The following is a 26,134-nucleotide window of genomic DNA, read 5'->3' as shown; positions in this document are numbered from 1 at the left end:
AACTATCTGAGTTGAAGATAAGAGATTACAGCTAAGGGAGGAAGTTGGTTAAATTTTGTGGGGCAGAATATGAAAAGGATGGGGTTAAATACACACACATACACATACACACACACACTCAGAGGAAATCTACAGAAATGTCTCCTTGAGTCTTTGACTGAATAGAAATCTAGAATGCATGGAGTAAAATTTCATGAAGCCAAGATAAACACCATCTAGAAAGTACATTGAAAATTCTTGGGAGCTCATCTAGGGCTGGGAAGACTTTGTGTTCCCACAAGCCAGAGTTGCTAATGTCACAGTACACGTAGCACTGGTTAGAGTACTTAGAAGAGTCCTGCCTATGTAGTGGTAGCCTTAGAGCAAAGGCTGTTTTAAAACTTTAATAAAAAAGTGAAAAAGCATGCCTTAAAAGCATCAAATTTATTCTGGGTAACATCATGCCAGTAAAATTCAAAACTGTTTAAGAAAGAAAATCACCATTCAAAACCAACAAATCACAATTCCTTGCACTTAATAAAAAATAACCAGTATCCAAAAGTGCAGGACTAAATGACCTATATCTAATAGAAAAAAAATCAATAAAACAGACCCAGATATGACAAAAATGATAGACTGATCAGACAAAAATACTTTAAACACCTAGTACAAACTTTATAGATTCAAGGATATTAGGCAAACATGATGAGAAAAGAAATAGAAGGTATGAAAATGAAAACTTTAGAGTTTTTAGTTTAAAAATATAATATTTGAATGAAAACTTGGAAGCAATTGGAGATAGAACTTACAGAAGGATGGAGCATCTCTGGGGCTCAGTCAGTTAAGCATCTGACTCTTGATCTGAGCTCAGGTCTTAATCTCAGGGTCGTTAAGTACAGGCGCCACATTGGTCTCCTTGCTGGGCGAGGAGCCTACTTAAAAAAAAAAAGGAAAAGAAAAAAAGGAAACATCGGTGAACTTGAAGGCATACAAATACAAAGAGAAACTATCCAAAATAAAGCACAAAGAGAGAAAAGAGTGAAAACATAGATTGGCTCACCGGGGACCTATATGATAATACCAAGTTGTCTAATATAAATAAAATTGGACTCCAGTATATAAGGGGTGATATTTGAAGAAAGAATACACAAAATCTTTCAAATAAAAATAATTATCGCATTCAAAAATGGCACCTAAGCTAAATAAGTACAAACAATACTGCAACATGACACATTATAATAAATTATTGAAAACCAGTGGTTCGGGGCAGCCCGGGTGGCTCAGCGGTTTAGCGCCGCCTTCAGCCCAGGGCCTGATCCTAGAGACCCGGGATCGAGTCCCACGTCAGGCTCCCTGCATGGAGCCTGCTTCCCCCTTGGCCTGTGTCTCTGCCTCTCTCTCTCTCTCTCTCTCTGTGTGTGTCTCCCATGAATAAATAAATAAAATCTTAAAAAAAAAAAAAAAAGGAAACCAGTGGTTCAAAAAATAGATGCCAGAGAAATGGCTCACACACAAATAATCACAAAGAGATAACTTTTTCGGGTGAAGGAAAGGTTGACTGAAGTGACAACAAAAAGTGATCCATTTTTCAAATTTCATCAGACTGTGTAGTAAAGTGAATGGAATAATCTTATGCTAACTATTCTTCAGTAAAGCTGAGGATTATTTACAAATGTTCATCTGGTCTGTGTTCTGTTCTTTATCTAATGGACAAAGTATATAAAAAATTAAAAAAATTATTGACAAAGTATAATTTTATTCCGGACCAATAAAAGATAAATTTATTTTCCTAACATATTTTTATTTCGAAACAGAAATTTTGGAGTGAAGTCTTTAACCTCAAAGAGAGAACTTTTAATGTTGCTCATTTTAAGTGCTGTGATGAAAGTATTTGGGAGCAGGATAGATTTTCTAGCACTTATCAAATCTCACCATAGGACTACATGAATAGATCCAGTCCCACACAAACAAACTGGCCTGAGTTTAAAATGTCAGTTCAGGCCGTAATAGGAAGAAAAACCTCAAGCTATTAGTTCCAGCAATTCAGGCGCTTCTCAAAAATTTGTTCTAATGAAGAATCACAGTGGCAGTAACAACATTCTACAATAGCCTCAAGTCATGAGAAAATTTCTACTTGGCTTTATAATGTATCATATGATTTTTAGCAAAAATTTTCCAAAAACTCAATTTTCCACGAAAGTGTAATGATATCAAGCACGGAGCAATTTATCTTCACAGAAGAGAGGGAGACCAATATAACAACAAACATTTTAAAGCATCTTCCAAGATAGGGCTCTGTGAAGGACACTGGGAGCAAAAAGATACATCACTTTAATTTTGGTAATTAGCACAATGCCTAACACATGTCAATCATTCAATGTCATCTGTGGAATAAGTAAATATAATAAAAGCAATGTATGTCTCGTCTTCCACAGAACCATCCAGTTAGAGTGGTTGGGAGTATTACAAAGAGGAGACATTTCTTTGGACACCCCATCACAGATTTGTATGTCCATTTTTTCATTTAAATATACATTTTTCTCCTTTAGAATGTCTGCTTCCCTTTTATATTCATCCAAATCAACCTGGTGTGAAACATTTAGTTTATAAAATATAAAAAGTAGGAAATATGCATGTGAATTCTCAAAAATAACCCACACAACAAAATACTGATTAAATAATGTCAGGGTACATGTATTATCATTATCTACACAGCTATCAAAGAGAAAATTTTTTTTTAATAATAAATTTATTTTTTATTGGTGTTCAATTTGCCAACATACAGAATAACACCCAGTGCTCATCCCGTCAAGTGCCCCCCTCAGTGCCCGTCACCCACTCGCCCTAACCCCCGCCCTCCTCCCCTTCCACCACCCCTAGTTCCTTTCCCAGAGTTAGGAGTCTTTACGTTCTGTCTCCTTTTCTGATATTTCCACTCATTTCTTCTCCCTTCCCTTATATTCCCTTTCACTATTATCTATATTCCCCAAATGAATGAGAACATATAATGTTTGTCCTTCGATTGACTTACTTCACTCAGCATAATACCCTCCAGTTCCATCCACGTTGAAGCAAATGGTGGGTATTTGTCGTCTCTAATGGCTGAGGAATATTCCATTGTATCCATAGACCACAGCTTCTTTATCCATTCATCTTTCGATGGACACCGAGGCTCCTTCCACAGTTTGGCTATCGTGGCCATTGCTGCTATAAACATCGGGGTGCAGGTGTCCTGGTGTTTCATTGCATCTGTATCTTTGGGGTAAATCCCCAACAGTGCAATTGCTGGGTCGTAGGGCAGGTCTATTTTTAACTCTTTGAGGAACCTCCACACAGTTTTCCAGAGTGGCTGCACCAGTTCACATTCCCACCAACAGTGTAAGAGGGTTCCCTTTTCTCCGCATCCTCTCCAACATTTGTGGTTTCCTGCCTTGTTAATGTTCCCCATTCTCACTGGTGTGAGGTGGTATCTCATTGTGGTTTTGATTAGTATTTCCCTGATGGCAAGTGATGCAGAGCATTTTCCCATGTGCATGTTGGCCATGTCTATGTCTTCCTCTGTGAGATTTCTCTTCATGTCTTTTGCCCATTTCATGATTGGATTGTTTGTTTCTTTGGTGTTGAGTTTAAGAAGTTCTTTATAGATCTTGAAAACTAACCTTTTATCTGATACGTCATTTGCAAATATCTTCTCCCATTCTGTAGGTTGTCTTTTAGTTTTGTTGACTGTATCCTTTGCTGTGAAAAAGCTTCTTATCTTGATGAAGTCCCAATAGTTCATTTTTGCTTTTGTTTCTTTTGCCTTCGTGGATGTATCTTGCAAGAAGTTACTGTGGCCGAGTTCAAAAAGGGTGTTGCCTGTGTTCTCCTCTAGGATTTTGATGGAATCTTGTCTCACATTTAGGTCTTTCATCCATTTTGAGTTTATCTTTGTGTATGGTGCAAGAGAGTGGTCTAGTTTCATTCTTCTGCATGTGGATGTCCAATTGTCCCAGCACCGTTTATTGAAGAGACTGTCTTTCTTCCAGTGGATAGTCTTTCCTCCTTTTTCGAATATTAGTTGACCATAAAGTTCAGGGTCCACTTCTGGATTCTCTATTCTGTTCCACTGATCTATGTGTCTGTTTTTGTGCCAGTACCACACTGTCTTGATGACCACAGCTTTGTAGTACAACCTGAAATCTGGCATTGTGATGCCCCCAGATATGGTTTTCTTTTTTAAAATTCCCCTGGCTATTCAGGGTCTTTTCTGATTCCACACAAATCTTAAAATAATTTGTTCTAACTCTCTGAAGAAAGTCCATGGTATTTTGATAGGGATTGCATTAAACGTGTATATTGCCCTGGGTAACATTGACATTTTCACAATATTAATTCTGCCAATCCATGAGCATGGAAGAATGTTTTTCCATCTCTTTGTGTCTTCCTCAATTTCTTTCAGAAGTGTTCTATAGTTTTTAGGGTATAGATCCTTTACTTCTGTGGTTAGGTTTATTCCTAGGTATCTTATGCTTTTGGGTGCAATTGTAAATGGGATTGAGTCCTTAATTTCTCTTTCTTCAGTCTCATTGTTAGTGTATAGAAATGCCACTGACTTCTGGGCATTGATTTTGTATCCTGCCATGCTACCAAATTGCTGTATGAGTTCTAGCAATCTTGGGGTGGAGACTTTTGGGTTTTCTATGTAGAGTATCATGTCATCGGCGAAGAGGGAGAGTTTGACTTCTTCTTTGCCAATTTGAATGCCTTTAATGTCTTTTTTTGTCTGATTGCTGAGGCTAGGACTTCCAGTACTATGTTGAATAGCAGTGGTGAGAGTGGACATCCCTGTCTTGTTCCTGATCTTAGGGGAAAGGCTCCCAGTACTTCCCCATTGAGAATGATATTTGCTGTGGGCTTTTCGTAGATGGCTTTTAAGATGTTGAGGAATGTTCCCTCTATCCCTATACTCTGAAGAGTTTTGATCAGGAATGGATGCTGTATTTTGTCAAATGCTTTCTCTGCATCTAATGAGAGGATCATATGGTTCTTGGTTTTTCTCTTGCTGATATGATGAATCACATTGATTTGGTTTTATGAGTGTTGAACCAGCCTTGTGTCCTGGGAATAAATCTTACTTGGTCATGGTGAATAATTTTCTTAATGTACTGTTGGATCCTATTGGCTAGTATCTTGTTGAGAATTTTTACATCCATGTTCATCAGGGATATTGGTCTGTAATTCTCCTTTTTGGTGGGGTCTTTGTCTGGTTTTGGAATTAAGGTGATGCTGGCCTCATAGAACGAGTTTGGAAGTACTCTGTCTCTTTCTATCTTTCCAAACAGCTTTAGTAGAATAGGTATGGTTTCTTCTTTAAATGTTTGATAGAATTCCCCTGGGAAGCCATCTGGCCCTGGACTTTTGTGTCTTGGGAGGTTTTTGATGACTGCTTCAATTTCCTCCCTGGTTCAGGTTTTCTATTTCTTCCTGTTCCAGTTTTGGTAGTTTGTGGCTTTTCAGAAATAAAATTGATTCTGTTTGAAGTTCAGTCAACTTCTATTTGTATTTTATCAGTTTAGGATTAATTTGCAAATAGTTCCAATTTTACTGAAAGGACACAGCTTATAAATTAAAATATAAATGTATAACATCTTTAAGGAAATGGATTTTACAAAACTGGTTCATACTGTATATACCTTCTAGGTCAATAAATTTAATTCCAGTGAATGCATTTTATATCAATAAGTGTGTCAAGCAAGTGCACAATGAGAATGTATTATGCTCATGAGTATATGTTATGGGCATGCATTGCAGTGAAGTTTATGGCATCAGTGGATTAAATTACAACTTATTTTATCCAAATAAGTTGAAATCCAGCTAAAATTATCAAAGGGCATGGCCAGGCCATTTGAATAGATAAGTGATAAAAGACAAAAACTGCAATACTTGTAAATGTTGTATGGTCAAAATTTACTCTGAAAATCTATCTAGATAATTTTACTGCTGCCAATGTCATCAGTTGAAAAAAAAGCTAGATTTACAGTACATATTAGGCTAAATAATACAATAGAAATTCTTTAGTGATATCTGTCCAGGCTACAGCATCAGATTCCCTTTCATTTTTGAAGGAAATTACTTGGGTCAGAAGTCATTGGTAAGTCCCTGAGTATATTATGGCACAGCATGTTCAACTCAAAGTGATTGTCAAGTTTCTGATAAAGGGTTTTGTCATAGGATTTCTAATTTTGTGGCTATGGTTATTGATGAATGTTGTGGAGGTTTAGGCTCACAGTCTTACACTTGGATTGCTGATTTAATAGGAACGTGTTACAAACCAAATTACTCTAGTAACCTGTCTGAATTCTTTCTCTATAGCATTTATTTTACTTAGTCTATGTAGAGAAGTTATTCTTGTACGTTCTTCTCAAAAACATCATGTACTTTCTCTTTCATGTTGTTTTCTTGGAAATACAACTTGTTGAAAGAAACAAGTGCCAACTTTTACCTTAAGCTTCTTTTACCTGAAATCTGCAAAGCATCTATCTCCAGCCATGTCCCTGCCCTTGCCTTATGACCTTGCAGTCCCTTTTGAAAAAAGGGAAGATGGCGTTTCCCCATCTTTTCATTCTGAATTTGGCTGCTTCTTGCCCTGGTCCATAGAATGTTTCAGTAGTGAAGGTGTTCTTTTTTTTGGAACCTCAACATTAAAAGGTCTTTTTCATGTCTCTGTCATTGCCAGAAATTGGTCTGGGTCAGCCTAATGGACTTTTTTTTTTTTTTAAGATTTTATTAGTTATTTATGAGAAACAAGGAGAGAGAGTCAGAGACACAGGGAGGGAGAAGCAGGCTCCCTGCAGGGACCCTGATGCGGGACTCGATCCCAGGACCCTGGGATCACACCCTGAGTCGAAGGCAGACGCTCAACCACTGAGTCACCCACGTGCCCCCAGCCTAGTGGACTTAAATGCCATGTGACAGTGCCAAGTTACCCTGATCACCCTAGAAGAAGCCAGACTACATCATCCAACAATCAGCTGAGGCTGGTTCACATATCTGAGCAAACACAGCCAAGGTTAGCCAAGCCCCTTAGCTGGTTCCTGCTTGGTTACAGATACATGTATAATGAACAGTTTTTGTTGACCACCACTGCAGCTTTTTGGTAGTTTGTTCTGCAGTGTTACAGCTGCAGGATTATTGTGGAAATAGGTTATTGATATATAGAAAATCTTCCAAAAGACAATACCCCATCACAAAATCATCAAGAATTCCTCAGTGCTCTCTGACTTCCTGTCTTCTTATTGATATTAAAACATTTCTATATACTAGTCAGTTCACTACAGGAAGGTTCTTGGACCTCAGTTTTTAACTTTAAGTTATATAGGCCAAGGAGCACCTGGGTGGCTCAGTGTTTGTTTGCCTTTGGCTTAGATGATGATACTGGGGTCCTGGCATTGAGTCCCACATCAGGCTCTCCACAGGGAGCCTGCTTCTCCCTCTACCTATGTCTGTGCCTCTCTCTCTGTGTCTCTCATGAATAAATAAATAAAATCTTTAAAAAAAAAGTTCTATAGGCCAAGAATATCATTCTGTCTTCTGTGATTTGGGGCCTAGTGTGGGAGAAATCTTCATACCCCTTTCTTTGTATTTGCATGTTGAATGACATTCATTAGCAGAAAACTGATAGCTTTTTTCCATTCTTTCACTCACTTCTCCCTAGAAAAGGGGAACTGAATTCCAATTGGGAAATCTTTTAGTAGGAACTGGTCATATACAGTCAGTATATGATATGCTTCTTTACTTAACTTTTGACAGAGCATGAGAGCATGTATTTATTCACCCTGAGTATGAACAGAAAGACTAGATAATTCTGAGATTCAATATTTGGAAATCCACTGTTGCTATTTATATAAGCAACCTGGTCTAATAAAGATAACATTAGAACTCCATTTGCCCATCTTCTTTACTCTCTCAGATGGGAAAAAAGTTTCTCTCCCTTTCTGTCAAATCTCACTAACTTCCATTCTATTTTTAGCACAAATGACCCTTAATTGCATGGTCCTCATGCAAGTCCTCATGCACAAATGACCTCATGCATGGTCTTCTCTGGTGGGTATAATTTCTCCAGACACCAACATCAGTGTAAAATGTGGAATTATATATATTCAATGGTTTAAGCCTAAGACTGGGCTTTTGCTTTCTTTCTTTCATTATTAAAATTTACTGAGCACCTACTGAGAACCAGACAATGAATAATAGGGGTGCCAATACACAATAGTCTTGACCCCTGCCTTTAAATCTGAGTTGATCATGTAACTTACCAATGTTGTAAGTTCACCAGACAAATTTATTTACATGAAAGAAACCCCCAGTCATCTTTTCATAGAACAAAGACTAGCACTTTTTTATTAAGTCTGTTTAGGACACCAGAATTTAGCTACTTGTTCAGCAAACATTTGCTTATCATCATCCTCTGCCAAGTGTTAGGCAGTTCCTCCTTATGAAGAAGGGTCATGAACCACATGATTTCCACACCCTCTTGCAGCTACATTCTCAAAGGAGAATGCAATCAATTTATACATAAACAAATAAGCAATATTACTTCCAGTAATCACTGGTGCTATGGAGAAAAATAAAACAGGCTAGAGAAAGATAATGAGGCATGTAGGTACTGTATTTTAGCAAGGGTAGTCTGAGGAGGCTTCCCTGAGAAGATTTTTGAGCAAATACCTGAAAGATGTGAAGGAGGAAACCATGTGATAGTCTGCTGGAAAATGTTCCAAGGAAGGAAAAGCAAGAGTGGAGTCCTTGTGGGAACAGCAAGATGGACTCCAGTGGCATGGGGTGAGTCGGGGAAGAATGTTAGAATCTGATTTTATAAAAAGTTGGGAAAACTAGGACATTTTATATAAGTCTGATAAGAAAATCGGGTAGCTGGAGGGGCATTTTGCACCAAGAGGGTTTTATTTTTTGCTTTTGTTTTGGAAATTGGATAGCTGGCATCCTTAGATGCTTGCTAGATGTCAGGCACTGATGCAAGAGTTTTACAAGTATTAAATCACTTAATAATCTCAACAAGCCTATTAGGAAGGTAGATAAAACTATTTTCTTCATTTATAGGTTAGGAAATTTAGAGAGGATGAAACAATTTTTACAAAGGATACCCAGTTAATAAGCAGCAAATTTAAGAACTTTATCCAGTCTGTCCTGTCTGGTTCCAATGATCATTATTGCAATGCTATACTATCTTTATATATATTTATGATGTAAAATTTATATATAATGTAAAAATTTTGAACTTATAAAGATATAATACAAAGAGAAAATACATGCTTTAGGGAAGGTAAATAATGATTAAGATTAAAGTCCTTGTATAAGAAAGAGGGAGTAGAGTCAGATGCACAAATGGAGGGACTCGCCTCACATAGGAGCAGGATGTTCATGCACTAGGGAGACAAGAGTGCACAGGGATGGGGAGTTTGCTAGATTTGGTGATAGAGAAATGAAAGAGTTCTTTACTGGTTGCTTCCATCCTCAAGGAAACAAGAACTGAAGTTATCGGTTGAAATAAAAGCAGGTGTCTGAGATTTGAAGAAGGAAACAGTTTGAATGACTCATTTAAGAGATAGGAAAAGTAAGAGAAGCATAATTTCTAGGCTCTAAAGAAGAACCACCATAGAATTGTAAGGTAAGTTAAAAGAAAGCCCAATCAGTACAATTGTATTTTCTTCCACTTTTGAGTCTAAGTATAATAGGGCAGAAAGTTGGATTTAACCTTGGTTGAGATTTGTCCAACTAATATAATAAAGTATGTCTAGGGAGTTGAGGGTGGAAGTGGGAGAGTAATCATAAGTGATTGACCATTGACTTAAATTGGGCAAAGAGGACAGAAATGACAAAGTGCACAATGAAAAAGTAGTAAGATGGTAGGCAGTTCTAATGGGCTCAAAAAATTGTTGGGATGGGTTATGAGAGTAAGAGATTGATAAAATGATAAAAATATGTGGTCAGAGAATGGTGGCTGAAACCACAAATATTGTCATAGTTAATGCCAAGCTTCAGGCTATGACCACGGAATTGCGTGGCTGAAATGAATTTTAGGAAAAATATTATTGAAAGTGAGTTCAGGAAACTAAGCATTCTAGATGTTAGATTAATTTCATATATGAAATTTGATATTTCCGAGAATTATAACAGATTGGAAGTTAAATCTTCAATGGGTGAGGCACTTGAAAAATACTACACATAGAGGGATAACAGTTGGTGTATCATGAAACCTGGTGTCAAGTGCTTCAAAGTAGGTGGGTAGATTGTGGGACAAAGATAAATATTGTGAAGGCAGCAATGAGAAGCAAAAAGTGCACCACCTCCAGGAAATCTCATTTGTGGGGTGCTAGAGGAAAAACATTTTCTGCTTGAGAGATCCACATGGAAAGCAGTGACCTCAGAAATACAGAGTTTTCCATTAGAGCTAGAAAGTGAAGTGATTGCTCAGGAAAATGCTGAGTATATAGAGAATGTTCTTGATAATTAATAAGAAATTGTTTACAGCATGTGGGAAGGGTGGAATATTGGGTCAGGTTAGTGGGGAGGAGGATGCTGTTTAGATGTAAGTGTTCAGATGAGGAAGATGGATGACCTGTGAGGATTGAACATTGGGTGATCAATGATATAAATATGAATATAGGCTTCCTGAGATTATTTCACATGGTTTCTCATGGCAAGAAAGAGTTTTATAACTCAGTAGTTTTATAACCTGCTTCTTGGGCTCAGTGTCCTAGGCAATTTTAGGGTAGTTGATGGAAAACTACATGGTAGAAATTATCCTCACCTGATTCATCTTTCTCTGGATTATAGCTCAGATTGTTGAGTGCTTGCACCTGTAGAGGAACACTTGCCATATAGCCAACTCCTGTTCTTTACACATTATTAACTCAAGTGGGTAAGAGTTGTAAAGAAGGATAAAAGTGATATCCTTGCCAAAAGAACTCCAACTCACAAATCTAAGAACTGTGGCTGCCAAGGCATTGGTATAGAAAAAAAAGTTTAGCCTTATGGGATTCATCACAACGTACTATGCATAATACCAGCCATAAAATCAGATCAGAAAAGCAGAGACATTTAAAAAAAAAACAAGTTCTCTACCTCATGGGTCAAATATACCTTTTGTTTTTTCTTTTATAAGTGTGCTCCTCTCAATGATCTGTTCTAAAGATTAGATTTAAATTAAAAGAAAGGTTTTGGGATGCCTGAGTAGCTCAGCGGCTGAGCATCTGCCTTTAGCTCAAGGCGTGATCCCCGGGGATCAGTCTTGCATGGGACTCCCCACAGGGAGCCTGCTTCCTGCCTATGTCTCTGCCTCTCTCTGTCTCTCATGAATACATAAATAAAATCTTTTAAAAAATTAAAAGAAAGTTTTTAAGGAGAAGATTAAACTTGTATATTAAGCTCATAGGAAGAGGGAAGCATGTGCTTGTTTTTTCTAGTTTACCTTTAGTCATATGTATAACATCTACACAACTTTCAGGATGAAGCCCAATTATATTCTCTAGAATGCTGACCAAACCTTTATTGTAAAATTTATCACAAGGTATTTTAATCATCTTTTAAAATATACATGTCTATCCACTGGATCACAGATTCTCCAAAAAGCAGGAAATGTTTTCCTTTACCTTTGATTCTGTGACACCTGGTATAGCCTGGCATCATGGTGTATAAAATATATGTTATAATTGAGGCTCTTAACACATTTTCATTTAACATACTTATAGGGTTAATCAGCCGTCCTCATTCTCTTTGTAAAACATGTTGAATAATGCAACAACCTATTGAACTTACTGCTTTGCCCATGCAATTCTGCTTCCTAAAGTACTTAATGACAGTTGGATTGATTCATTTACTTATTTATCAGATATTTATGTGCTGGAAGTATCCACTAGAGATATCCTCTAGTATTCCACTAGTATCCTCTAGTATTCCACTAGAGATAAAGTAGTAAACAAACAAAAAAAAAAAGACAAAAACCCCTGTCTTAGAAAGTTTACATTCCACTATACTTATATATTTTAAAGGTTTTTATCTCCTGTGGTCTTCTCATAATTCTATTAATCTCTCCATTTTTTAAGTGTAAAGAATCTACTTTTTAAAAAAGTGGTTTAGCACCGCCTGCAGCCCGGAGTGTGATCCTGGAGACCCTGGATCGAGTCCCACATCGGGCTCCCTGCATGGAGCCTGCTCCTCCCTCTGCCTGTGTCTCTGCCTCTCTCTCTCTCTCTCTCTCTCTCTCTCTCTCTCTGTGTGTGTGTGTGTGTGTGTCTCATGAATAAATAAATAAAATCTTAAAAAAAAAAGAATCAAGGAATTTGCTCAAAGTCATACAAGTGTCACTGATGAAACTGGGTCCTCTTTAAAGCCAGTACTCCCGATTACTCCTTTAAGTTGGAGATCAAGCATTATTCCATCTTGGAAAGCTTCCCTCATTTTTTCCTTACTGAGTCTAAGTTAATTAAGCATGTAATAGTTTAGGGGCACCTGGGTGGCTCAGTGGTTGGGTATCTGCCTTTGGCTCAGGTCATGATCGTGGGGTCCTAGGATGGAGTCCCACATCAGGCTCCCCTCAGGGAGCTTGCCTCTCCCTCTGCCTATGTCTCTGCCTCTCTAGCTGTGTCTCTTATGAATAAATAAATACAATCTTTTAAAAAAGCATGTAATAGTTTAATGCCATTTTTGTTATATATACAAGCTATATATCAGAGAGGGATGTCCCAAGATTGAGAAAAGGGCTAGTACAATATCCTATGAGGATAAAGACCGGGACTCTAGTTCCATTTAGTACCTCTGAGGTCATAGAGGCTCAGGGACTAACTGTGGCCCACAAGAGCAGCTGCCCCAGCTTTCCATGTGGACTATACAGACCTGGACAATCTACCCTGGGAATAGCAGGCATAGTAAGATAAATTCATACACCCTCCTTCATTTTCCTGGGTATGTCACAGGATTCTCCTGTGATCCCACAGTATTAGGGAAAGTCCTGAAAATAATTAAGGCTTGAATTTTCATTAATCTTGGCAAGTCACATCTGAGTATCATAGAATAATTCTTACTTGTAACTTATTTAAATGTGTACAAACATATATTTGAATATGCACATGTGAGGTTTTGTGTATGTTTTCTGCAAGTGACAGAAATCTAATGTCAAATTACCTAAGATAAAAGAAGCCTTATTGGAAATGTAGGAGAGGTTGAGGGGATTAAAGGAATGGCTGAAAGGACTAGGGCAGATGTGGGAAAATCTGTTAAAATCTGTTTATATTTAGAACCTGCATCTTGAATGCTGTCACTCCTTCCTTCGCCTTTTCTCCTCCATGGGTAAGTCTCATTCTCTCAGTGTTCTACATAACAGGAGACATGGCCAGAAGCAGCTTCAGGACTCTCTCTTCCTGGTTCAAGTCCAGAAAGTGAACAGAAGTTCATCTCCAACCCCAGCTCAGCTCTTCTCAGGCAAGGACTCCAAATGACTTGCTAGTGACAGCTTGAAATGCCTTTAGTGGTAGGGCATTCAGGGCTGGTGTCAGCTCATAGGAGGCACTTTCTCATGTGCTGATGAGTTTTGTGAAAGATGCAAGCTGAGTTGGGGAAAGAAGGGTGAGAAGAATTCAAGTGAGTGGTATGGGTCAAGAGGGAACATGCTAGGGCAGGGGATAAGGTGCAGGTGACATGGTTCAAGAGAAGGGCAGGGGAAGAAGCTGTCATTTTCGGAGCATCTGGGGTCTCCTTGGGAATGACTGGTACTTCATGGATATTTCTCATTGAATTCTTATGGATTAAATTCTCATGGGTGATTTTGGCTGCAATAGAAAATAGAAATCCCAACTAGAACTGGTTACACAGAAAAGGAGTTGGTTCAAATAAGTAACAGAGGTGAGTAGGATTTAAGATTCGTTCGTAGCTCAAAGATCTGCTCACTGTTGCACACATGGAGTGTCTTTCATTTCACTATTGTCCCTGCACGGAAATGAGATTCCACACAACTTTTACTTAGGCTTCTGTGTTCAGTTTATGTGCTAACTACACAATGACTAATTTAAATGGAATAAAATAAAACATTTAGTCCTTCAGTCACACTAGCCACATTTCAGGTGCTTAGCAAGCATGGCTAGAGGCTGCAGGTTATATAGCACACAGGATCATTTCCATCATCACAAAAAGTTCTCTGGGACAGTGCCAGTCTCCCTCCCTGAAATACTTTCTGACACTGCTCACTTTCTTGAATGTTTACCTCTCAGTGCTAAGAGTTCTTTTTATTTTTTTATTTTTTGGTATTATCTCATTTTATCCCCTAATTTTACATTGCCCTTGAGTTATTCTTTTAGATATTTCTTGCTTATACATATTATCTGCAGAAGATAGTACATGTCAAGGGCAAGGAAAATTTCTATGCTGCATAATGAATAACAACTGTTGCTTTGAATTTGAACATACTATAAAGATTTCAAATTGTCATCAAATACCCAACGTGAATTACAGAAAGAATTTTTTAAATTAAAATTTTATTTTAGATTGGTTATAGATTTATAGAAAAATTATAAGAACAGTACAGAGAGTTCCCATATATTCCTCATTCAGTTTATCCTACTACTAATAATTTTATTAGTATGGCACATTTGTTACAATCAATTAAGGAGTATCAATATATTATTCTTGACTAACATCCACATTATATTGTTTTTTTAACCTAATCTTCTTTTAATGTTCCAGGATCCCATCCAGGATACCACATTACAAAAGTAGCCAATCAACTGGACTGTGACAGTTTGTCAGACTTTTTTTTCTTTTGATGTCCTTCATCATTTTGAGGGGGACTGGCCAGGTATTTTATAAATGTCCCTCAACTGGGATTTATCTGATGTTTTTCTCATGATCACAATGAAGCACACTGACCATTTAAAGGCTGATTTCAAAAATAAAGAGAATGAAAAGAACAGATGTCCAAAAATTGAGATCACAGAGTATTACAGTCATGACTGGTGTATAGAACATGGTGTCACAAAATATTTCTATAGGTAATAAAGCTGAACAATTAGTACTAATTCAAATCTTCAAAGGCTTGTGGTAAAGAGTGGCCCTAAGTCTTTATACAGAGAACAATATAAACATGACATAAAGAGAAAAGATGGCCAAATGTTCCATTTCAATAAACTTTCTTCCAAAACCAAGATAAATATAATTATATTCTTTTTTAAAGATTTTATTTATTCATTTATAAGAGACACAGAAAGAGAGGCAGAGACATAGGCAGAGAGAGAAGCAGTCTCTACACAGGGACTCCGGGATCATGCCCTGAGCTGAAGGCAGGTAGGAGTTCAACCACTGAGCCACCCAGGCATCCGTATAATGATATTCTTGAGTCAGATTTTCCTAAAAATGAATATTGTTTTTATTAGTCAAGTAAATAAAATAATAGTTATCTTGAAACATCCCCAATAGAGTTTCATAATGGGTTACATTGATATTTATTTATTTTTTTTACTCCTTCTTGTGTCGCCATGCCATAGGTATTTCTGTTTTGAAACAGTTTGGTGATGTGTTTATAGAGCCACATCAGAAGCATCAATACAGATGCTTTTAGATCAGTTAGTACTGGCACGGTAGTTCCTAATTTTCTTAATTCATCACATTTTTGTTGTTACTACTAGATCTAAAAATACATAGAGGCCAAAATATCCACAATTATGTGTATATTTTGATCTAAAACTCATACATTTGCCTTAAAATATCTTCATGCATGGTAGCCAGAGTAGATATTTATGTATGTGAAATTGTCAGGCTTAACAGAAGAGCATACAATCTTTGACAGGAGTGAGAAAAACTAGAAAATGGGCCAAAGAAGGAAAGTAAATGCAATTATAAAGAAAGGATAAAAAATATTTTAGTTTTACATGGTTTTTATTTTTATACACCAATATTATTATTTTTTTCGTTACTCTTCAAGTAAGCCTACTCTCAGAACCCAGACTTCTCTCTCCTTACACGTATAAACGAGGAAAGCTGATATTATTTTGGTACCTAATCTGTGCAACTTGCTGTGTTAGGTATATCACAAATTATATCCCTCTAAATTGCTTCTACAAACACTTGGGTAGTTTTATTTAATTCCATTTTTTAATGAGGAGACTAAAGAAATTACAAAATTTGCCCATTGTGTGAGAGCTGGTAAGTGATGAAGCTTATATTCATGTCTGGGTAATCTCAACACTCATGTTCTATCTACTGATAAAATACTTCTAAAATGCACGGATTGAGTCAGGCTAATTCCTAAAGTATAGATTCAGCACAATATAGTTTCATCTCTGATAATTTTTCTCTTTTCAAAGATTGGGAAGCAGAGAGGTTAAATTTAGGATTGGTTGAGCCAGTAGCTCAAATATCTGATACACAGTGTTCCACAAGCATTATGTTTTAATCATTTATAGTCAGTATGCTCCACAGTTGAGACTAAGATTCAGGAAGGGCTTCACAGCAGACCAGACAGATTTAAAGTAAGGGTTTACACTGACATGAAAAAAATAGTGTTCCTAACACCGAGAAATCCTCTCAACACATTGAGTCACATGCTCAATAGGGCTTCAGAAAGTATAGACAATTATCTTCAGAAAACTAGTTCAACCTGAACAAGTGTGTGAGTAAATCACCATAAGGAGTCGAGGACACAAGTTGTTTTTGGCTGATCATGTAGAATCTTGGTTAAATGCTTTGCCACAGTTATTCTAGCCTCCTGAGTCATTTTCAAACTGAGCTCATACATTTGCCCTTGATACAAGTGATAGCTCCAGCAGGGAAAATGATCTTGATTAAAACATGGATGTGTTTTAATCCTGTTTGTACAATGTTTGATCACTGAAATACGGTTAAAATCAGGGGTAGGAATATAATTACTCCCATAATTTCAAAAGCTGGTAGAGGAATTACTAAGAAATTTTTATATGGTGTGCGGGGTGTGTGTGTGTGTGTGAGGGGGGAGGATGTGATATAGGAGCCCTGTAGAGGGTATCTGCACTTAGATAATTATAACACCCTTTGACAGCTAGATGGTAATTTTGATGACACATGTAGAAATAGGAGTTTAAGAACATGAAGGCTGTATTTAGTAAAACTCTTACTTTTGTTCCAAATTTTAAAATATAATTTCACAGTCCTTCTCACCAAGGAATAAAAAAACTTAAATATTTAATTTGTTCCATATTTTAGAATTTATAAATCTCTCACATTGTACTGTTTGGCAGTTTACTTGCTATAGAAAGAATTACACAAAAGAAATATTGGTCCTATTGACCTATATTATCACAGTGGACTGTGAACTACACATATAACTATCAAATATTATTTGGACATCCATAGGGACAAACATAATGATTATGGGCGAAAAGTTAATGATTATTTTGGCTTTTTATCGTAGCACATTTTAAGAAATTGACCTGACTGTTACTTTTCTTTGGAATTCTTGTTGAAAAGCATAACTGTAAATTTTAAAACTTGGATTGAAACTTAATCTATATGGTAATACAACTTGGAGGAATCCAAGCTCAATTCAGACTAAAAGGTTAGAACAGTTCTTGAAAATGGCACATCTTATACAACCTAAGCGTATAAAGAAATAAACTATCATTTAATGGTTTTCAACAAAGGGTACAATGTATAAGGAAAGAAAATAAATTTTCAGTAACAGTTGATTTAGTATTTGCTTGTCCCTTTTATGGTATATTTTATCTGTGAAAAATATAAAGGTTGAATTACATAATGGTTCACTACACTCTTCTGATTTTGAGAGAAAACCTTCCAGATCTTCATTAGACACTTTTACTTTGTTTTCATGCCAGAGTCTCTGTTACACATGTTTCACATTCAATAGAAGTTAAGCTGTAAATTGCTTTTATACAGAATCTATAAAATAGCATTTGTTAAAATCGCAATGGTATTCTTTCCCTTCCTGACATCTTTCCAACCACCTCCCTACCTCATAAAACCAAACACCACACTCACACAAAGTATGAATACATCTAAAATCCAGTCTAAAGCACTAGTTCTCAAACTTCAATATATCTCAACTGACTTTTAGTATAAAGCACTAGTTCTTGAACTTGGCTCTCCATTGGAATTGTCTGGCACACTTTAAAAATGTTGATTTCACAGTCTCACTGTACCTGATTTGATTGGTAGGGAGTATGGTTTTGGATTTTTTAAAAGAAGTTTTGAAAGCTCCATAGATAATTTTAATGTGAAAAAAAAAAAAGAGAGAACACTTGTTTCGGGTAGTGGTTCTTAATCTTCGTTGCACATTGGAAACTTCTAGGAATTCTTAAAAATATTGTTGCCAAGTTCCCACACTTCAAATTCATGCAATTAATCTGAGGTGCAGCCAGAACGTGAGGAGTTTCACCCAGCTCCCAGGTGTTTCTAATAAAAAGTCAAGGCTGAGAATGACTGATCAGCATTTCATTTTTTTGTTGGGTCAGAAAAAGATCAATATAATTTCATATTTATGAAGTTTCTTACGTTGAAATTTTAAATATATATTATGGAAACTTTTAGTTTAAAATAGACACGAAATTTAGTTTATTTCATCATTTAATGTAACTTAATGAATTAAGGCAAAAAATAACTGATAATTACATGTGAAGATCTCCCAGAAGAAAATCTTGTCCTCATTGTAAATGTGTAAGATTCAAGGGCAAAATTATTACTATTTGAATAAAGAAAATTATAAAATATAATCCACAGAAGTTATTTTTCATGAAAGTATGACAATCAAAATCATCTTTGGGAGAACTTTATTTTTCAGAAGTAAAAATGAGATAAAAATAAGAATAAAATAAAAATAAAATAGAGAAAAGGCATTTTTTGCTAGATTCACCACTTTTTAAAGGAATGTAATCGATTCTCACCTACATATTTTCACATGTGTAAAAGCCACCTTTAAATGTTTATTTTACTTAGAATTTTCTTAAAACACAAGCTCTTGAAAACTGTAAACTGTCAATTGCTTAAAAGTGGAATGTAGAAAAGGAATATCTATTTAAAGACTATAGCATGCATCAGAATGAAAGGTATAGTGTTGATTTTTTCTTTTAAGGAAAAGTTTGATAATGCATTCAGAGAGAAGCCAAGTATAAACTGTTAAATATTTTTCCACATTTGTACAATGGGTTTATATGATTCTGTTACTATAGCTTGCTGAAGTGTTGTGTAAACACTGAATGAGTTATTTCTTATAACTTAATTTATACATGTTAATGCCTAAAATACTTTTTCCATCCAGAAACATATCCTATTGCTTGCACTCTAAAGGATTCTGTGTATAGGGCCGTGTTCTCATTCTCATTCCTGTATTAACAGGAAAATGCTCCTTAAAAAAACACTTAGAAAAGAAATTTGGTTGATGTGTGTGTGTTTCATTTGATGATGGTGGGTATTTTATTTCTCTAAGGAGATTATTTTCCTTAAGAATTGTTTCTATAATTCTACCATCTGCAAAGGAGGATAGATACTTTGTTAGCAACTTTAATAGTAATCCATCAATATGTATTTATGAGTGATAAAATGCCTATAAAATGATAATACCACCTGTATAATGCATGGGGGGGAATTAAGAGCTTCTTTATTCAACATTCATTAAAAAGGAAAACAAAGGTTAAAGTGGAGAATGGGTAAACAGTCATTGGCATCAGTGAACATTTAATCAGTGTTGATAAAAAAGAAACTCTACAAATGCTTCTGTATGCCTCACAGACCTAGGAGAATCAACTCTTTAAGGAACTACATAACCTTGAAAACTTAAAGTAATAGACTATAAAATAAAAAAAAACTACAAATCAGTCAAAGGGCAGCCAGGATAATTCCAATATTTTAATACAAAAACATCTATTAAAAATACATCTATTTGATTTTATAACTTTATTAAAAGTTTCTTTGTTACATTTGTTACATTAATTACATTTAATTATAGGGTCTTTTTGGTTGAATTGCCTTTTGTTTGTTTGTTTGTTTGTTTTTTGAATTGCCTTTTGATACTGCAGTATTATCTATGCTACTAACTGGGCAAAACATAGGTATAATTAAGACCCTGTTTCCAGTTATACAAAACAATAGACATTTGCCTAGTTGACTGTTGAGTTAGTTCTATGGAATCTAAATTTCCACTTGATTATAAAAGCCAATACATTGTTAATCTTGTCGAGTCTATAAGTTAACTAAAATAACTACAATACAAAATAATCCATTTATTTGTTCCTTATAGACATGGATTAATAATTGGAAAATGTCAAAATTTCAGAAATTTATTAAATGTTTTTATCACAGACACTGTGTTTGACCTCAGGAATACAACAAATGAGATATGAAAGTTCAGAAAGTTTTTTCTTCAGCAGAGTAACAGCCCAGTGGAGAAGAGAGAACAAGAAAAACAAACAAACAAAGAAAACGATGTTAGGAGATTCACAGAAGTCTTATGGGATCACAGAGAAGAGGCATCTGTCCCAACCTGAAGGTCATGGGGGTGGGGAAAAGGTAATAGGAAACATCAGAATTTTGGGGATATGGGATTGAGCTTGAAATATTAATGAATCACAGAGGCAACACACTTGTATAGTGGAGAGGTAAACGTGGAAATGTGTTTGACGATGGTGGCAAAGTGAAGAATGGGACCCATTTAAAATTAAAGACAAACATTTAACCATTACATAGTAAAATTTAAGATGAGTATTATCTTTCAAAGTATTTCATAATAATAAGAAGACTTTCTGGAAAAAGCTTTTCATACTAGTATTTTTCCACTGGAAATACAAGCAAAATGGGATAAAAAAATACAAACCCCACAAGTTTGACCTCTAGAGAGAGATAAACTTTCCTAATCCCTGCTTATATTTATTTTATTATTTTATAAGTATTAATATTTATTAATATCATGTGGAAGTTCTATATAGGGTACTCATCATAGCAATTTATATAAGATGAAAAGCAATATGAAGTATTTCTGTCTTGTAATATGAGAAGCTACTTACTGAAACATTATAAAAATTTCATTAAGTAATAGCATCTAAATATGTGTGTTTGTGTGTGTGTGTGTGTGTTTTGAGAGAAAGAGAAAGAGAGGTGGGGGTGGAGTTAGGGGCGGAGGGAGAGAGAGAAAATCTTAAGCAGGCTCCAGGTCCAGCATGGAGTTGTCCCAGGGCTTGATCTCATGACCCTGAGATCATGACCTCAGCTGAAATCAAGAGTCAGATGCTTAACTGACTGAGCCACCTAGTTGCACCCTAAGGGTATATTCTAATTATATTCTGGTGATGGTCTGTAGGACGATTATTTATTGCTACGCACATTTCTTGACTATTTCTAAATTAATATTACACTCCTATTCTAAGATGAGAGATTAAAAACAAAAAGGATATGCTATTTCTTAAGTTTCCTTTATAATAAAAACATTTTCTTCCCCATTGTTTTTTGTTATCATTAGATAATTTCCCTTCTATGCCAAATACTTTGTTCCATTTGGTCATTACCAGCAAGTGAAATTTTTTTAAAGTGTAGCATGCACTTTCATTTCATGCCAAATAAGGTTTATTCTCTGAAAATATCAGACAGACGTTTTTATACATGAGAAATAATGTCATTATTGGAATTTATTGCCTAATGGAGATATATTAGGCAAGAGATTTGGAACTAAGTAATAAAAATATTAGAAAATCTGGAAGGGTGATGTCTTAAATATGTGATTAAGTATCACTTTTAGTATTCCTTTTCCTTTTGAGGAGAATGTGCTTCTAGTTTGTTACTTTGGTTGCTATAATTCATTTTATCAATAAGCTGTCACTGCATTTAAACATCTGGAAACCATCACACTAAACAATGGCCAATGCTCATAACCAATTAGTGAGTGTTTATTGTGAAGGATAAACATTAAGAATATGATCCTAACTTTGTTATAATAATTATGTGATAGAAAATATTCAGTCTTGGATCCTTAGATCATGCTGCTTAAGAATTAATATTGTCACCCTTTTGAAACTTTAAACAACATCAATCATTTTATTCAATAATAATTCATATAGATTTTTTAAAATTCTAAATGATGTCTAAGTGATGTCTAGCAATGCCCTCTCCACCCTCCAAAGTAAGAATAATACAGTAAGAATATTATAACTTTACCCAGAAATCTTGAGTGAGAGACTCCATGTAATTAATTTCTAAAATTTTGACCTTAATACTTCAAGAAACTACTTGAAAGAGGAGAACCGCTCTCAACAGAATTTCATTCTACTTTTATCTCCGGAGAGGATTTCCCTATAATTCTAGCACTTCAGCCAGATTGTTTGCACACGGCTGAGCAGAAATAACATATATTTTTACATCAGCATATTTAATATCACAGGTTCTGATGTACTGACACAATGTTGGCAGTATTAACAATACAGACATCATTAGCTTTCCAAAAGATCCATAATTGAAAAGTCAGACTGCTGAAAAATGTCACCTTGTATGTACTATGCTAAGGGAATAAAGCTTTGCCTGAGTCCTTGAAAGGGCAAATAAAGACTCAATTATGGCCTGCCTTAAATCCATAAGCACTGAGTTCTATTAGCCTTAGTGTGCTGTCTGGAATGTCCTTCTCCAATGAACCATTTCTCCTAAATTTGCAAAAACTGTTCAATCTCCCTCCCACCTGCTCCTTGCGTTCTAGCCAAGTTAGAAAGCTACAAAGATATACACAGTAGGTTTGCAAAGTATATGTCTCAATATGTTAAGGTACCAAGTATAAAATTTTTGTGAGTCTGGAAAGAAAAAAATGACATTTTGTAGATTTATTTGTTTACTACAAGTAGAGTTCTTGGCAGAATGTATCCAATTACTTTGCCAGCTCAAGTTATGGATGATGTTTAAAATTTAATTTTCATTTCAAATTTTATATTTAAATTAAAATTATAAATTTAAAAACTGGTTCTGTGGGGATTGCTTTTAGGTTAAAATTTTAGTTCTTGTCCTTTTATTCTTTTTCTTTCCACATTCCTCTTTTCTTCCCTTCTTTTACTGGTGCTGCATGCTCTCACAGAAAGAAAAAAAAAGCTTTGAAATTTAGAAAAATAGACTGAAACAACATGGACTCACATAAGCTCCTCCACATGAACTCTGAAGGTGTTCCAGTTTCGAGAGCTTTGAGTCAACAACCTGAGTTGCTGTTTCAGTTCTACCGGAGAAGTGTGGTCTTGAACATGAGGTGAGTCCATACAGTGATGGGCCCAAGTCCACTCACAGCTCAGTTCTACAATATGTTTAAAGGAGGGAGTTGAAATTGTCTATGTTGCTAGTAATTTCACTTTATAATATACCAATGTTGATATAATATACCAATGTTGACTTTTCATAGTCACATCTCCACATCTTTTTTTTTTTTTTTACCAAGGCTTTTTAATTTATTTTTTAAAGATTTTATTTATTTACTCATGAGAGACACAGAGAGAAAGAGAGTCAGAGACACAGGCAGAGGGAGAAGCAGGCCAGAGACAAGAAGCCAGGAGCCCAATGCAATACTAGATTCCAGACCAAAGATCTTCCCTGAGCCAAAAGCAGATGCTCAGCCACTAAGCCACGCAGGCGTCCCTTTACCAAGGCTTTTTTAAAAGTGTAACTAAAGTCCAGGAGTGATTGCTTAAATGTGAATTTAAGTATTATGAATCTCCCTGGCATTGAATACCTAAGGGGAGTTCTACAAAAATAAAATGAAATAAAATAAATAAAATAAAATAAAATAAATAAAATAAAATAAAATAAAATAATAAAAAAATCAGAAGAGACTAGTAGAATGTATAATTTTTTCCTGAATTGCATATATAGATGACTTCAATAAATCTTTGAATTCAACTAACCCTTGAATTCAACTAATCCTTGAACTCAACTAACCCCAACTACTTTAGGTACAACTGAAAAATAATGTGAACAAAAATTGTGGAGTCAGACTGAGGAGGTTTGAACCCAGCCCTCCTCATTAGCTGTTCGTGTGGTAAACTCACCAAACATTGCACTTCCTTTTTCCCATCTGCAGAAAGGAGGTAATGATAATTCCTGTCTTAAGCATTTGCTTTGAGGATGATAAGAAATTTAGCTAAAGCAGTGGTTCTCAAACAGGTGTGATTCCCCTGCCCTCTGCCCAGGTGACATTGACCATATCTAGAAGCATTTGTTTGTCATAAATGGGGGGAAGGGTGCAGCCAGCATCTTGTAGATAGGTGCCAAGGATGTTGCTATACTGCATACAATTCACAGGACGGTGGCTCTCAACAAATTATCCCACCCAACACGCCAATGCAGCTGAGGTTAAAAAAACCCTGATACGAATCACTTGAAACAGTTCCTGATGTAAACATCTTTTTTAAAAAAGCACTAAATCGTGATCCCTGGGTGGCTCAGCGGTTTAGTGCCTACCTTCAGCCCAGGGCATGATCCTGGAGACCCAGGATTGAGTCCCACATCGGGCTCCCTGCATGGAGCCTGCTTCTCCCTTTCCCTGTGTCTCTGCCTCCCTCTCTCTGTATCTCTCATGAATAAATAAATAAAATCTTAAAAAAATAAATAAAAAGCACTAAATCTTAACTGAAATATATTAAAGTTTACTTACTGCCCCTTACTGTATACAACTTTTTCCATCATTTAAAATATTTTTCCATTGTGTCTGCACTTCATATTTTCCTTTGGGAGTTAAATCTACCAGAGCCTGCAATTTCTTACAACAGATGATTTCAGAGTGAAACAATTTGAATATTTTTTATTTTGCCCCCGAGAAGTGCATTCACAGGAGACTTGAGTGGAGGTAAGCCTAATAAGAGCTATCTTCTGGCTTTTGCCCTAATCTCTTGAACTACGTATATATACTTCACAACAATGAGAAAGAGAAGCTAAGCATATGGTAGACAAATTTAATTTTGCAGTCTCCTTATTTATATACAAAGTCAGAAATGAGAAATCCAGGAGAGATGAGATAGGAGGAAATGGTGGTACACCCAGAGATTCACCTGCATTACATGGAACAGATGGCTAAAAACAGATATGCATTATTCGTATCTGATACTTTACTTTTTAGATGAAATGTTATGGACGTTAGGTGTCTTGACTGCAAGAGATAGAAACTGTCTTTAGTCTGAGCAGACAGAAACATACTAGAAGGCTGTCTGCTAGCTTGCACAGCAGATGGGATGACAGGTAAACAAGCCAAAGCAAGGAGAGAGAGACAGCAGGAAACCAATGAGGCTCTCATCCCCAGAGCAGTCTGGTTGGAATGGCCCCCAGCACTGCAGCCCTGGACGTGGCTTTCTGAGAACTTCTGAGGTCACAGCCACTGCATTCTCAATGGTACAGGTAACCTCCAGTTGTGCTGTCAAGATTATAAATCTCATACTAGGTCAAATGCTCAAGCTATAACTGCCGGAGACCAGAAGCCAGAACATCTGGCCATTAGGCTTCTAGAATAGGAGATGAGAGAAAATTGTGAAGTACCAGCCTTTATTAGATGGGTTAGGTCTTTCAAAAAGGCCAATCTGAACTCTTGGGGTTTCAAGATGTAGTTGCACAGCTACTTTGGGGGAGTATTATTCAGTATTCAGCTATGGCCAATTAATTAACCATGCTCCTGGAGAAGCGAGGATTTTCTCAAAGACTCTATGAAAGAGTTGTGGTTTGCATTGATTGTATTTTTAAAATTAAAGGTTTTCCATTTGCGCAATTTTTTTTTGTCACTTGTAAGTCTGTAAACATGAGCCAATATTTTTTTTTTTCCCAAAGGACTTAGATTCTTTGTTAAATAAGAATTTCACATTGGGTGAAACGTTGGCAGAGTCTGGCTAACCACTCAAAGACAGAGCCTGCACATGCTGCTGACTCAGAGAAATAAAAGGAAAGAGGCCCAGAAGACAACATTAAAATGTTATTTTCCTTTGCCATGTAATCTCAGTTTACAAAAGCTTATATTAAAGTTTTTCACTAACTGTAAAGTTTATACAGTACATTGCTAACAGATGTAATTGTTGGACAGATAACACACTCATAAGCCATTTTTTTTAAACTTGAAAATGTGTCTCCAGGCCATAGTAGCTGTGATGATAGCCAAGGGTGTCCACATCGATCATTATTAGTCTCA

General features: G+C 36.0%; 2 long non-coding RNA genes across 2 annotated transcripts in view; one reads left to right on the top strand and one right to left on the bottom strand.

Moving 5' to 3' along the window:
* Positions 1–26,134, bottom strand: part of LOC102154980 — a 385,976-nt gene that overhangs the window by 119,715 nt on the left and 240,127 nt on the right. Inside the window, exon 7 of the long non-coding RNA XR_005382146.1 lies at positions 789–911. This is a non-coding gene — a long non-coding RNA (uncharacterized LOC102154980). The remainder of the gene's footprint in view (positions 1–788; positions 912–26,134) is intronic.
* LOC111093427 overlaps positions 8,530–26,134 on the top strand; it is a 63,839-nt gene continuing 46,234 nt past the window's right edge. The window contains exons 1-2 of the long non-coding RNA XR_005382149.1: positions 8,530–8,799; positions 23,057–23,221. This is a non-coding gene — a long non-coding RNA (uncharacterized LOC111093427). The remainder of the gene's footprint in view (positions 8,800–23,056; positions 23,222–26,134) is intronic.

Source organism: Canis lupus, chromosome 31, assembly GCF_011100685.1.
Source record: "Canis lupus familiaris isolate Mischka breed German Shepherd chromosome 31, alternate assembly UU_Cfam_GSD_1.0, whole genome shotgun sequence".
Lineage (NCBI taxonomy): Eukaryota > Metazoa > Chordata > Mammalia > Carnivora > Canidae > Canis > Canis lupus.
The sequence above is the reverse complement of the archived record's forward strand: the minus strand, read 5'-3'. Positions and strand labels throughout refer to the sequence as shown.